The sequence below is a fragment of the Odocoileus virginianus genome, chromosome 18 (assembly GCF_023699985.2).
Source record: "Odocoileus virginianus isolate 20LAN1187 ecotype Illinois chromosome 18, Ovbor_1.2, whole genome shotgun sequence".
NCBI lineage: Eukaryota > Metazoa > Chordata > Mammalia > Artiodactyla > Cervidae > Odocoileus > Odocoileus virginianus.
This window is the reverse complement of record NC_069691.1, coordinates 40,286,245-40,301,877: the sequence shown is the minus strand read 5'-3', so window position 1 is coordinate 40,301,877 and position 15,633 is coordinate 40,286,245. Positions and strand designations below refer to the sequence as shown.

The window sequence follows — 15,633 nt, the reverse complement described above, 5'->3', positions numbered from 1 at the left end:
CAGTGCTTACAGAGAAAGGGAGACTGAGCTCAGCAAGCTTAGGTTTAGAGCAGAAAGCACAATGTTCAAATCCTGGGTTTGCTCCTTATTATCTAAATAATGTAGGGAGGTTTACTTTGAATTCTGAGCCCAGGTGTCTCCTTTTTGGTAACTTTTAGTATCATGATATCCACTTAATAATTTCATTAATAGGCGAGGTATAGAGTATCCAGTACACAGCTACACATTAGAACAAGATTGAAATTCTCCTACATGCAACTTAAGGAGACTTTCTAATAATAAAGGAGACTTTCTAATGTATCTGAAACAGCAGAGTTGGTGATCTGTGAGTTTTTCCAGGGGAGCAGCTTGCCCTATTTTTTTTCCTTCAGTCTCAGTCCCTTCCCAAGGTATTTGTTTAATAAATGTAGAGCCAATAAGTGAATTGTTGAACAACATTGTTCAATACTTTTTCAATATCTTATAAAAGGAACAAAATTTGTTGCAGAAGAAGCTAGAATTGATCCATGATTCACATTGTCTTCAGGGGCTTAGTTATTAAGTTATACACAATAATACCTCAGTTCTGGTATTAGAGAGGGAAACCGAAGGTTCAACACAAACATTGTCAACAGTGTTTGCCAAGATGAGTCAATATCTCTAAGACATTAACAGACCAAATGAGTGTGTCTAAGAAAAAAAAAGCAGATCAACAGGACGTTGCATGCATGCAATTTTATCTGCAAATCTATATCGAAATAGAGGTTACCAGGATTGTAAGCACTAGGTTTTTTTTTTTTTTTTTTTCTTTTTTAAGATATCTAGTCATATTTTCTTTTCTGAGGAGGAGGGTAGCAATAATTTTCTGAAAAGCATCTACATTTTGTTGGTTATATTATTGGCAGGTTTAAAACAACTCAAGGAAATCAGAACCAAATGTGGAAGATGAATTATGTGGGAAAGTGGGCTTTAAGTTTTTTTGATGTACTCTAGTCCTAAAGAATTTATTGGAACTTTGATAATAGTAGAGGGGTTTTTTTGTTGTTGTTTGTTTGTTCGTTCGTTTTTAACTCAGAAATACTGTATAAGAACTTTATTCTTAAGAGTCATCAAATTTCCTGTATCTGCTAAAAAGCAATCATGACAGAAATGAAAGGAGGAAAAAAAACCTCCCATCTTTTTTTCAGGTGTTTTAATCATTCTTCAATACATTTGAATTGTGAAAGAGTTGTATGGATATAAATAAGGTTTCTTTAGATCCAGTCAGCTTTCCAAACAAGTGAAACCAACTGTCACATGTTATCCCAAGTCTATATTTTATAATTTCATGGACAGCAAAGTCCCACCTGTCCAAAGATGCTTGATCCATATTCTTTCCTTTTTAAAAATTCTTTATTTTATGCATTTATAGATTCATGTGTTTATTCAACTGATTCATTTGATATGTATTTATATCAAGCTCTTTTTAAGTTAAGCACTGTTAGAAGCACCAAGTTTATGGTGGTAAGAATATTACCATGGTTGCTGATTTCCTTGGGTTTGTGTGTTTATGAGAAAATAATCAAATAAGTATACAGATAATTACAATTTCACTGAACAATAATAGCTCACATTTATTGGGTACTTAATGTGGGCAATGTTATAATAATTATCAGGCACTATTCTGAGTGTTTGCATGTATTAACTTAGTTCTCACAACTATCACTTTAGGTAGATAATATTGTATCTCATTTTATAAATAAGGAAAGTGGAGCATAGAAAAAATAAGCAGCTTCTCCAATGTCATGCAGACTAGTAACTATGCATTCAGTTGCTAGTCAAAGAGTCTGGGTATAGAGCTTGTACTCAAACCCACTACTTATTCTGAGACATGACAGGGAAGAGAACGTGAGGAAGCCATAATAGAGTATGAAAGTTTTCCCATTTAGCATAAGGCGTACATTTGGAAATGACATTTAAGCCAACCTAAAAAGCAAATGGCTAGATAGAGTGGGGAGAGGATGGCTCTAACAGAGGAACAGGCCATGTACAGCTTCGCCACTGCAAGGGGCCAAACTTCCAGCGCAGATATAGCCTGGTGAGTGATGGGGTTAGACTGGAGAGCTCAGCTGTGGCTAGAAAGATAAAAAGACAGAGGGCAGGAGGCAAAGAGAGAGACTGGAAGAAAACGAAAAATATAAAATCTCCACAGTGCAAAGGGAAGTCATTTATGGAAAGATGTGATCCAGTTGATCTTTTAAGATAATTCTGGTTGTGATGTAGACATTACATTGGGAGGGCAAGAGGATAAGTAGGAAAACTGATTAGGAAGCCATGAGAGTAATCCAGGAGATAGGAAATAAAGGTGACAGCAAGTCAATGAATTTAGGATGCACCTGAGCAGGCAAGAGAGGAAGAACCCAATATAATATAACAATGGCATATAATTTTCTGGGTTTGGATTTTTGACCTGTGGTATTATTGCCTGATGTTCTCAACATTAGGACACTATCCTGAATTATGATATCTTCTTTCAATAGCCTCAGTTAAAGTGTACAAATAGTAACTGGAATCACACTGGACTTTTTTCATTCATTTGTTAAATGAATGCAGTATAGAACAAGAATTTAATAAATAGGAATTGAGGCAGTTGTAATTGGAACATAAGTGACTAGGACTAAAGAGAAGATGTGGAAGTGTTGCATGGTGGAGTTGAGGGTGAGGAATGAGAACTGTGAACCCAATGAAGATGTGTGCTGAATCCAGGCTAGTCTACACGTTTATTATGTTTGGAACTGACACTCCTATTTCAGGATTGCACAAATGCCAGTGCTCACATGAGCATCTTGATTTACTTGTTAATACACTCAAATATTTGTTGGATACTGGTTTACTATGTATTTGATAATCTACCATGTGAGTGTCTGGTGAACTAAGTAGGAATGAATCATCCTTTCAGAGACATTTATCTCTGTCATTATTTTTAAAATTATTTTATTTCTTTATTGAAGGATAATTGCTTTACAGAATTTTGTTGTTCTCTGTCAAACCTCAACATGAATCAGCCTTAGGTATACATATATCCCGTCCCTTTTGAACCTCCCTCCCATCTCCCTCCCCATCCCACCCCTCTAGGTTGATACAGAGCGCCTGCTTGAGTTTCCCGAGCCATACAGCAAATTCCCGTTGACTATCTATTTTACATATGGTAATGTAGATTTCCATGTTGCTCTTTCCATCCATCTCACCCTCTCCTATCCTCTCCCCATGTCCATAAGTCTATTCTATATGTCTGTTTCTCCACTGTTGCCCTGTAAATAAATTCTTCAGTACTATTTTTCTAGATTCCGTATATATGCATTAGAATATGATATTTATCTTTCGCTTTCTTACTTACTTCACTCTGTATGATAGATTCTAGGTTCATCCACTTCCTCAGAACTGACACAAATGTGTTCCTTTTTATGGCTGAATAATATTCCATTGTGAATATGTACCACACCTTCTTTATCCATATCTGTCGATGGACAGCTAGGTTGCTTCCATGTTCTAGCTTGTAAATACTGCTGCAGTGAACAATGGATACGTGTGTCTTTTTCAAGTTTGGTTTCCTCAGGGTATATGCCTAGGAGTGGGATTGCTGGGTCATATGGTGATTGTATTCCTAGTTTCTTAAGGAATCTCCATACTGTCTTCCATAGTAGCTGTATCAATTTACATTCCCACCAACAGTGCAAGAGTGTTCCCTTTTCTCCACACTCTCTCCAGCATTTATTGTTTGTAGACTTTGTAGAATGATGGCCATTCTGACTGGTGTGAGGTGATTGTACTTTTCTCATTGTACTTTTGATTTGTATTTCTCTAATAATGAGTGATGTTGAGCATCTTTTCATGTGTTTGTTAGCCATCTTATGTCTTCTTTAGAGAAATGTCTATTTAGGTCTTTTTCCCACTTTTTGATTGGGTTGTTTGTTTTTCTGGCATTGAGTTGTATGAGCTGCTTGTATATTGTGGAAATTAATCCGTTGTCAGTTGCTTCATTTACTATTATTTTCTCTCATTCAGAGGGTTGTCTTTTAACCTTGCTTATAGTTTCCTTTGCTGTGCAAAAGCTTTCAAGTTTAATCAGGTCCCACTTGTTTACTTATATTTTTATTTCTTTTACTCTAGGAGGTGGGTCATAGAGGATCTTGCTTTGATTTATGTCATCGGGTGTTCTGCCTATGTTTTCCTCTAAGAATTTTATAGTTTTGTGTCTCACATGTAGGTCTTTAATCCATTTGAGTTTATCTTTGTGTATGGTGTTAGGAAGTATTCTAATTTCATTCTTTTACATGTAGCTGTCCAGTTTTCCCAGCACCATTTATTGAAGAGGCTGTCTTTGCCCCATTGTATATTCTTGCCTCCTCTGTCAAAAATAAGATACCTATAGGTGCATGGGTTTATTTCTGGGCTTTCTATCTCATTTCATTGTTCTACATTTCTGTTTTTGTGCCAGTACCATACTGTCTTGATGACTATAGCTTTTTAGTATAACCTGAAGTCAGTCCGTTGGTTCCTCCAGCTCCGTTCTTCTTTCTCAAGACTGCTTTGGCTATTTGGGGTCTTTTGTGTTTCCATATGAATTGTGAAATTTTTTTGTTCTAGTTCTGTGGAAAATGCCATTGGTAATTTGATAGGGATCATGACAACTCAAAACTTATTGGATGTAGCAAAAGCAGTCCTAAGAGGGAAGTTTATAGCAATAAAATCCTACCTCAAGAAACAAGAAAAACATGGACTAGACAACCTAACTTTACACCTACAACAACTGGAAAAAGAAGAAGAACAACAACAACAACAAAAAAAAATTAATAGAAGGAAAGAAATTATAAAGATCTAAGCAGAAATAAATGAAAAAGAAATGAAAGAAACAGTAGTATAGACTAAGAAAACTAAAAGCTGGTTCTTTGAGAAGATAAACAAAATTGACAAGCCTTTAGCCAGACTCATCAAAAAAAAAGAGAGAGAGAAGAATCAAATCAGCAAAATTAGAAATGAAAAAGGAGAGGTTACAACAGACAATACAGAAATGCAAAGGATTATAAGAGACTATTATGAACAACTATATGGCAATAAAGGAGATAACCTGGAAAAAGTGGATGGATTCTTAGAAAAGTTGAATCTTCTAAGACTGAACCAGGAAGAAATCGAAATTATGAACTACCCAATCACAAGCATTGAAATTGATGCTGTGATATAAAATATCCCCAAAAACAGAAGCCCAGGACCAGATGGCTTCACAGGAGAATTTTATCAAACATTTAGAGAAGAGTTAATGCCCATCCTTCTAAAGCTCTTTCAAAAAATTGCAGAGGAAGGAACACTTCCAAACTCATTCTATGAGGCCACCATCACCCTGATACCAAAACCAGACAAAGATGACACAAAAAAAGAAAACTACAGGCCAATATCACTGAAGAACATAAATGCAAAAATCTTCAATAAAATTTTAGAAAACAGAATTCAGCAAATATCATGACACTCATATACCATGATCAAGTTGGGTTTATTCCAGGGATGCAAGTATTCTTCAATATATGCAAATCAATCAATGTGATACACCATATTAACAAATTGAAAGATAAAAACCTTGTGATATTCTCAATAGATGCAGAAAAAGCCTTTGACAACATCACCTATTTATGATTAAAACTCTTCAAAAAATGGGCATAGAAGGAACCTACCTCAAATATTAAAGCCCATATATGATAAGCCTACAGCAAACATTATTTTCAATGGTGAAAAACTGAAAGCCTTCCCCCTAAGATAAGGAACAAGACAAGGGTGTTTACTTTCACCACTATTATTCAACATAGTTCTGGAAGTCCTAGCTGCAGCAATCAGAGAAGAAAAAGAAATAAATAAAAGGAATCCTGATCAAGAAAGAAGTAAAGCTATCACTCTTTGCAAATGACATGATACTGTACATTGAAAACCCTAGTGTCGGAAAATTACTAGAGGTAATCAGTGAATTTAGCAAAGTTGCAGGATACAAAATCAATACACAGAAATCACTTGCACTTGTATATGCTAACAATGAAAAATCAGCAAGAGTAATTAAGGAATCAATCCCCTTCACCATTGTAACAAAAAGAATTACACATCTAGAAATAAACTTACCTAAGGAGACAAAAGAACTGTACACATAAAATTATAAGACACTAATGAAAGAAATCAAAGATGGCATAAGTAGATGAACAGATATTCCGTGTTCCTGGGTAGGAAGAATCAATATTTTGAAAATGACTATACTACCAAATGCAATCTACAGATTCAATGTGATCCCTAGCTCTATTATTTTTCACAGAACTGTTTCTGCCACCTTATATTTACTTCTGTGGTTTGATATTTATGATTACGTGTGGATTCAGATGTTAACACTTTTTTTGTATATGCTGTTATCAAAATGCCATTACTAATATCTTCTAATCAGAGGTATATTATTGTTAACAGCTCACCTCTGGGGTCATTCTGCCTTGGTTTAAATTCCAGTTCTGTCACTTGGTTACTTAATCTCTCAGTGCTTCAATTTTCCATCTTTCAATTGAGAAAAATAGTATTATTTTATTCTTGTGAGAATTAAGTGAGCAAATAGATGTAAAGTACCTAGTGCCTTACATATGATAAGCTTTATGTGTATATCAATTATTATTATTATATTAATGTGTACAAAGCACAAAATTGTCTTATATGTATGTGTGTATATTTTAAAGAAATAGATTTTTAACAAATATGTTTTAATAGCCAATGAAATATATAGTTCACTTGCAGAATTTGTAGGTGCAGTAGAATTTCAACTTTTTAAAGTTGAAGCACAATGAAAACTTTTGACTCGATTGACCTAATAAAAAGATAACAGCGTATTTCTTTCACTCTTGGGTTTTGAAAGATTAAAGCAAATAAAAATGCCAGTATCTCTGCCATGTACATCTCTAAGAAAGTCAAGAATAAAAGGAGATATAAGCCACCAAAGCAATCCAGATTGAAGTCCTTGTCGTTCTACTGGGAGCCACCAAACAAAGCAGATGTAAATGAGTCAACTTAAAAAAGAATCAAAATTCCTCATTTTATTATTATTTTTCTATATAAAGAACAGGCAATGTGCATTTCATGTTCAAATAAATTTACTGTACTCTAAGGGCAGAATTCTCTTTGGACATGCTCTAGGGAAACGTGTTATAAGTGGAATCTCTGTGGAGCGATTCAATCAAGTAATACTGTCATTATATTTTTTTAACTCAAAAAATAATGTTAAATTTAGTATTAGAAATTTCTAGTGAATACAAGATTCAGTGAATGAATTACTCAGTGAATGCATTTCTCCTTTTCCCTTCTTAAAACCCTCTGGTGCTCTAGTAAATAGTATAGCCTATTTACTATATTATAGAATTATGGATTATATAGCCTCACTCAGTTTTAGCAGAGCCATTTTGTGATATTAAAATTAAGACTTATACAGCTACTTTGTTATATTCAAATTAAGATTAACTGGATGGTATATTATATTTTTTCAATTCTAATGGAAAAGTAATGTTGAATGCATTTATGTTCCCAGGAAATGTTATTTATATTATCTAATTTGTTAAGAATATTGTATTATTACTTAAGCAAGTTAGTTTTTATTTTCATGCAAAAACACCTTTTTAAGGTATTTGGTATTGTACTTTTATAAATCTTAATAAAAATTTCGAGTAAGTCCAAAATTTGAAATTAATTATAAAACAGATTTATTATAGTTTAATATCCATCTTTTGAAACAGTGGCCAAAAATACACAAAAGAAGGAAAAGCCTTTATTCCGACTTACTCTTTTATGTAACAATCCTGAAATGTTGGTGATAAAACACTTAACTCATCCAGTTCTGGTCTCTACACTCGTTACAGGTTTCGAGTTTTGTTAAGCACCATTGCATTCAGTTTAGCATTTGTTCTAACCAGTCTCATGACCAAAGGTATCCATAGCTAGTGCTTTGAAGGGAGTGTTACATAATGGAAAGGTCTGTGATCGTGAAAAAATTATTGTGTCACTTTCTAAGCCTCAGTTCTGTATTTTTAATTGGAAGATAATTACTTTACAATGTGTTGGTTTCTGATGTACGACAGTGAATCACCTCTATGTATGTATGTGTATATATATGTATACATATATCCCCTCCCTCTTACACCTGGCTTCCACCCCTCCCATCCCACACCTCTAGGTCATCACGGTTATGCATTTTTAAAGAGACAGTAGTGTCTATCTCACATGATTTACTCTATGATGATTAAATTAAATAATCTCTTTAAAGCATCCATATCTAGGCACAAGCGAGGCATGTTATTTCACTTTCCTTCTAGTCTATATTGTGTTTGTTGTCCTTAGTCGCTCAGCCATGTCCAACTGTTTGAGGTCCCATGGACTGCAACCTTCCAGGCTCCTCTGTCCATGGAATTTCCCAGGCAAAAATACTGGAGTGAGTTGGCATTTCCTTCTCCAGGGGATCTTCCTGACCCAGGGATCAAACCTGAATCTCTTGTGTCTGCTACATTGGCATGTGGCTTCTTTCTCTGAGCCACCAGGGAAGCCCCATATGTTTACATGAAGGTTCTCAAATACATCAATTGAGAATTAGGTTGCATAGAGCCCACAGACTATTGTATACTAAGTGTTAATAATAGTGGTTAAAAAATTCTGTGAGAGAATTACTTTACTTTTAGGAGAAGATGCCATATACATACTACATATTTCCTTGGGGGTTAGATCTCTGTTTTCCCTCACTTTGAAATAAAGTATAAGAATCACTAGAAAATGTTGTGGGAAAAGACAGAAGAATGGTAAAATTGTCTACCCTTTCATTTAAAGCAGAGGTTTTTCTAACTTTTCCTCTTAAACACTTGTGAAAGTAGAGATATAAATTCCTAACAAAATGGTATTCGTATCTATAAATATTCACTGTGCAGGAATGTTTTCCCTCTAAAATAGCATTGAAGGTTCAGGAAGATGGCTATTTTTTCCCCCTTGTTTTCAAATACTCCTTAAACATAAAGTATATTCTTACCTCTGTTTGAATCAATTTAAAATATTATTATATTTGTTTAAAGAAGTAAATACAAGAGTAATTCTTTTATAATTTATATTGATACATCTCTAACCTTGAAGTTAAAGTCACTTTTGTTTGTATAGGGGTTAAGTCAGCCCTGGTTGTATTTTAAAAATATTAATCCACCTAAAATTGGTGTTATAGCATGTTCATTGATCCCTTTAATATTTTTTTTTCTCTTTACCACTGTATCCTCCTCTTATTAATATTTTCTCTCATTTTGTAGATAATAATAAAAGCTACCATTTAGATCACACACCAAGTGCTGGGGACTGTGGTAAATTCACTATATGTTCATCCTCTCATCAACCCAATGCTGTACTTACAGTCATCACATGCTTAGCATCATACGCATTTGGGATTCAATTGTAATAGAGACTCCTTTGTGGCACTAGTGGTAAAGAACTCACCTGCCAATGCAAGAGACGTAAGAGACATGGGTTTGGTCCTTGGGAGGATCCCCTGGAGGAGGAAATGGCAACCCACTCCAGTGTTCTTGCCTGGAGAATCCCATGGACAGAGGAGCCTGGCAGGCTATGGTCCATAGGGTCGCAGAGGCTCAGACAGGACTGAAGTGACTTAACATGCACACATCTCATCATAGGAAATGGTAAATAAGGCAAACAATATCACATAATGAAAAGGGAACTGACTTGGAAGCCAGAAGACTTAAAATATTGCCTTATATTTATGTCATAACTACTCATGTCATCTTGGGGAGAGACACATAATTTTTGTACACCTATGGTAAAAAATTATGTGTACATTTTATGTACCTTTTCCAAGTTGGTACTCAGGATTCTACTAGGTACATTGCCAGCTATAAGTGTGATTTTATTGAACAATCTAAGCATGTAAACAGATTCTTCTTTATTTTTTTCTTGGCTTGGCCTACCTTATGTTTACTAAATACTTGAAGGTACGCATTCATCAAGTCCCCATTTCTTGTGTGCTAGGCATTATCACTTATTTTAAATTGTGTGCCCCACTCAAAATGTTGAGGGTATATTTCCTCAAATTCTTTGTTCTGAGCCATTCTAGCTCAGCCAAGCTACACTGATCAATTTTTATGAAACTGACTTTTCATTCTTTGCCTCTCCTTCCTGTGAGTAGTATTCACTCTGTTACTACTATTTTCCTGCTACTTTCCTAGATCCCTTTGTTGTAAAGTTCAGTTCAGTCGCTCAGTCGTGTCTGACTCTTGGTGACCCCATGGACTGCAGCATGTTAGACTTCCCTGTCCATCACTAACTCCTGGAGCCTACTCAAACTCATGTCCATCACATTGTGATGCCATCCAGTCATCTCATCCTCTGTCATCCCCTTCTCCTGATCTCAATCTTTCCCAGCATCAGGGTCTTTTCCAATGAGTTGGTTCTTCGCATTAGGTGGCCAAAGTATTGGAGTTTCAGCTTTAGCATCAGTCTTTCAAATGAATATTCAGGACTTATTTCCTTTAGAATGGACTGATTGGATCTTCTTGCCATCCAAGAGACTCTCAAGAGGCTTCTCCAACACCACAGTTTGAAAGCATCAATTCTTCGACACTAAGCTTTCTTTATAGTCAACTCTCACAACCATACATGACTACTGGAAAAAAAAGGATCTCCTAAATTTCAGAGGAATATGTCACATGATTTAGGAGTACATCTGGACCTGACTTCTTACTTTATTCATTACATTTTATCCAGAAGGTGATCTGTATCAAAGATCAGATTATTGACCCCATTATTGTAACCATTGATTTCATTTTTAGGAATTATAGCTTTATTTTTTTCTTAAGTATTCTGTGAATAACCCAGGAAACTCAGAAGGAATTTCTCTTTAGATAGCTGTACTCCTTCAACATCCATCAAAAGAAATACACACAGATAAACATACTTTTATGGATTTTATCAACACATTTCCCCCACCTTCTTTATCCACTATCTTATCTGTCCCAAACATTGTTTTCTTTCCTTCTTTCTTTATTTCTTTTTCATTTAACAAAATAATCTCTTTTGTTCTTTATAGCTGGCTACTTCTTTTGCATATATGCTATTTACTTTGCCATTAGAGCTTATTTTATGTCTTTCTTAAACAGTATTTGGTCTTAATTAAATTGTCTTCTCCAACGTTAGGAAATCCTGATATAATACGCATTCTTACCTCATTAAAGATGTCATATCTTTAGATACGATCATAAGAAAGTTACTTGTGATATTCCAGGATCACCTCCCTACTCCACTAAAATATTAAAATATGTTTCAATTAACTAAACAGTAGATTTTATTTGATAGCTCTCACATTCCATATATATTTGTAATTATTCAATAAACACCTTAGACATTAAAAAATATTCTGAGTGACTTAATGATATAAAACAAAACTTATAATTAGTTGCAGGTAGCACTTTATTTTATGGAATGTGCAAATTCCAATTTAAGGATTTTATGCTGAGACATATAATATAGGACAGTGGCAGCTGTCTGCAAAGTATGGCACTGTGTATATCTTTATTGATTAAATGAGATCACCATATGAAAATACCTATTACAGCACTTGTCACAGTGACCATTCAATAAAAGTTCAGTATTGTTTAGAACTATGAATAGCAAAATGAGATCAAGGCAATCAGTTGTTAACAGTTAGAATATGATGAGGCATTGGACTAGTTGATGTGTTTTTAGGAAAACAGGGTTATTCTACATTACATACAGAAACTTATAAAATGCTGTACAGTCATTCTTGGCATTTCAGTAATTTTCATCTAGTGTCCCATTATTATGAAGTTTAGAGTGTTCCCTTTCTTGCTAAAAGTGTTTAACATTTTCTTTCAAAGTTTGTTTCTCTCTAATGTAAAGGTAGCTTCTGATGTCTTTCTGGAATCTAACCCAATGTGTTATTCACTATACAAAATTTATTTGTCTGGAAAGCATTTTTCTTCAAAGTGAGTTCTAATACTCAAGAACCAACAAAAGAAATGAAAGAGCACATAGTTGAGGAAACTAGTGAAAATTGTATATGTATATATATGCTATAGATTATATGTAAGTACCTATATATTTGTGTAAACATATAAGTATTTAGTATATATAGATATTTGCTATCTATATTGGGGCTTCCCAGGTGGCACTAGCAGAAAAGAACCCTCTTGCCAATGCAGGAGATGTAAGAGACATGGGTTTGACCCCTGGGTCTTGAAGATCCCTTGGAGGAGGGCATGACGACCCACTCCAGTATCCTTGCCTGGAGAATCCCATGAATGGAGGAGCCTGGCAAGCTATACGGTCCATAGGATTGCAAAGAGTATCTATAGATACTGAGCATCTATATATACTAAATAGATAAACTGAGTGACTAATACACATAGACGTACACACACAGCTTCTGATAGCAGCTTTTAGAAACACTGAATTAGTAATGTAATTGATATGAATCCAACCCTTAAAACATGAACTTATATGACCCTCTTACAATGGGATAAGAAGATGCTCATTTATTTCTGCTCTAATGTGCCGCACATCCCTTGCCAAAGTTATACTTCCAAGTTAGGAACACCATTTCCCCCATTGTCTCTGTTCCTACTGTCATCTTCTTTGCCACTTAATGGATTAGAGTTTCAGAAAGGGGTGGGAGGTGGAACACAGATGTCCATGATGCTGCTTTATTGATGTCCATGCCTTAGAATTGGATCCGTGCCTGAGGTCTATGCATTAGGTTTGGATTGAGGGAGATGTAGGAGAGGGATGGAATACAGTCCCATTCTATACAAATAGTATTATTAAATTTTGAACTCTATAGTATAGAGCTTCCCTCATAGCTCATTTGGTAAAGAATCTGCCTATAATGCAGGAGACCCTGGTTTGATTCCTGGATCAGGAAGATCCCCTGGAGAAGGAAATGGCAGCCCACTCCAGTATTCTTGCCTTGAGAATCCCATGGACAGAGGAACCTGGCAGGCTACAGTCCATGGGGTCACAAGAGTCGGACATGACTTAGCGACTAGAGAGAGAGATAGTATATATTGTCTAGAAGTAGAAGCCACCTACTTGCCTACATGTTATATATTGGCATATCAAACTTATAACTATTATTTTCCATATTTTATGAATCTTCTCCAGGAAAATTATGAAACAAAGTAAGAATACTTGCTTAAATCTTGCAAGGAAGTCAATAGTAAAAAGAGACAAGGAGCCAACAGCCCATAATACTTATAACTCAGTGTTATGACTAGAAAAATATTTATATTGGTAATGTGTACATAATAAAATATTTCTATGATAAATGCTTTAGTTTGCATACTTCAACTGCCTCTCCCAGTAAAATGAGATGGGATTGAATAGTTTTTATTTTTTGTAGTTTTGTAATCTGGAGCCTATTTGGTGCCTTGGAAGCCCCAGAAATGCATAACTTGCATTTCTATTTTGTGCATTTAGCAAAATCTATGATAACAGCAATAAAGAGGGAGTTAGTATTTAAATGGCAATGGGGAGTGGTAATAAACATTTCACAGCTAATCAGTATCACTCTACAGATATATATATTGTTCTAAACATTATCTTTCACCTTTTATTTATAGTAATTGAAGACTGCCACTGGGAAGCTGCATCATGAGCTACCTGGGCTTCTAAAGTGTCCATTGGATATTTAATCACATAAGGTAAATGCAAAATTTATTTTATTTGTATTTTCAGGATGTAATGAAATACTATTTTTTGTATTAAGATTCATTTTCTTTATACCAAGAAGAAAGTAAATTTTCTTTTATTTGGTCACACATTTAATTAAGTAGTTCCTCTGGCTTGTTAGCTCTAAAGTGACTGGGGAAGTTACTGACATATTGACAACCACTTCTAGGCTTTTGCATTTTCCTCTGTAAAACTATCATATGTATTATGTGTTTCAGACAATCTGTTCTCTGTTTTTGTTTGCGTAAAGTCATCTTGTCTCTTTAAATACTATGTTAACATGTTCACATGTTATACATAAAATTTAATGGCTAAAAATATTTTCTTTATTAGTATTTATGACTTAGGTAGTTGTGTTGTAAGTAGATTATTATTAATTTAAAGTGGTAGTTGAGTTACATCTGGGCTTTTTTATTTTTTTCATTAATTCTGGAGGGTATACCTAAATTCACATTTGCTCATCCTATAGTTTACAAAATTACAGCTACAGAAGTAGAAACTACTTCAGTGGTTTGATATTTATAATGTGGATTACTTTCTTTTCCTTCGAAGATATTATTAGTTTTTCTACTTTGTCTTTCTCTACTAGTGGTCCTTCATCAAGCATCACAACAAGAATTTTATTTTTATTATTTGTTTTATTTTTATTATTTGTTTTATTTTTATTTTCAGTTGTAAGACAGTAAATTAAAACATTTGCAATCACTTCTTTCTTTTCACCACCTGAGATTACAGAGAAAGGAACTAGAATTCCAGGGGTGCCCAGGATGACAAGGCTTGGCTAGTAACTACTAAGAAAACCTCATTTAATACAACTAAAGGGAGATATATGGGGCTACTCGTGTCCTCATGAGGGCCAATAAATGAAGAAAAGAACATTTTCTTCTGAAAAATGAGTTTCTAACAGGGAGAATTTGCCTGCTTCTAGCACTGTTTCACATGTGTGTCAGACAAACAATAATAGTGAAGACGGAATGACTTGTATGTAAATGGTTTATCCAACTACAAATGATGGAAACAGACATAAACATGAACACACAAGTCTAGGATGGTGTTTTGGTTTCTAAATGAAATGCATTTTCTATACATTCAAATAGACATTAAATGAGAAATAGAAATACATTTCAAGGCATATAGAAAGGAACTTAAATATACATAAAATAGACTAAATTGTTCACATTTTAAAAATCAAGACATTTTGATAAAACTTAAATCATAAACTGCACGCTGAAGCATGTGGCTCATGTTTTGCAAGGGGCTCTATTATGTTAACTTGGATGAGCTAAGAGGCAAGGAATGAGCAGTCATGTGAAGAGAATTAGGGGAAATTGCTCATCTGTGTAGCACAAAACTGTCCATCATTCACAGGGCCCTTCCAATCAAAGAGAACATTTAATGGCACTTATAATATGGTAAATTTGACAGATTTGAAGACACTGTGAAATATGATTTCTTCTTTGAATATTTTTATAGTATAGCCTTGCATAGTTCCTTTAGTCAGTTCCAGTAATCCTGGTAAGTTAATATCTTGTTTTCTGGTTGAATTTATGTGAAAGTCTACCATCTATCCCTTCTTGTGAACCCTAAAGGACACTGGCTGTCTTCAGATATACTTTGATAGTAAATAGAAGGTGGTTTTATTTTTTCAGCAAAAGAAGGAGAAATACATATAATTCATTTGTTATTAATATTTCATTTAATGTTGGTGCGGTTTTTAAAAATATCCAAACCATATGGAAATTTGCACTGAGAACTTTCATTTTAACAGGAGTTTAAAACAGGTATCATAAGCAGAATGAAAGGAAAGAGCCCATATATTCTAGAAACTTCTAACAAAGAAGCTCACTTTCACCTTCACTTTCAGCCCCTTCCTCGCAAACACTG

General features: G+C 34.6%; 1 protein-coding gene across 6 annotated transcripts in view; it reads left to right on the top strand.

The window, feature by feature from the left end:
- The window catches only part of LINGO2 (leucine rich repeat and Ig domain containing 2), a 1,346,710-nt gene that overhangs the window by 568,518 nt on the left and 762,559 nt on the right, over positions 1 to 15,633 (top strand). For all 6 annotated transcript variants that reach the window (XM_070480605.1, XM_070480606.1, XM_070480601.1 and 3 more), the window contains one exon: positions 13,641 to 13,721. The gene's annotated coding sequence lies outside the window, so the exon portion shown is untranslated. The remainder of the gene's footprint in view (positions 1 to 13,640; positions 13,722 to 15,633) is intronic.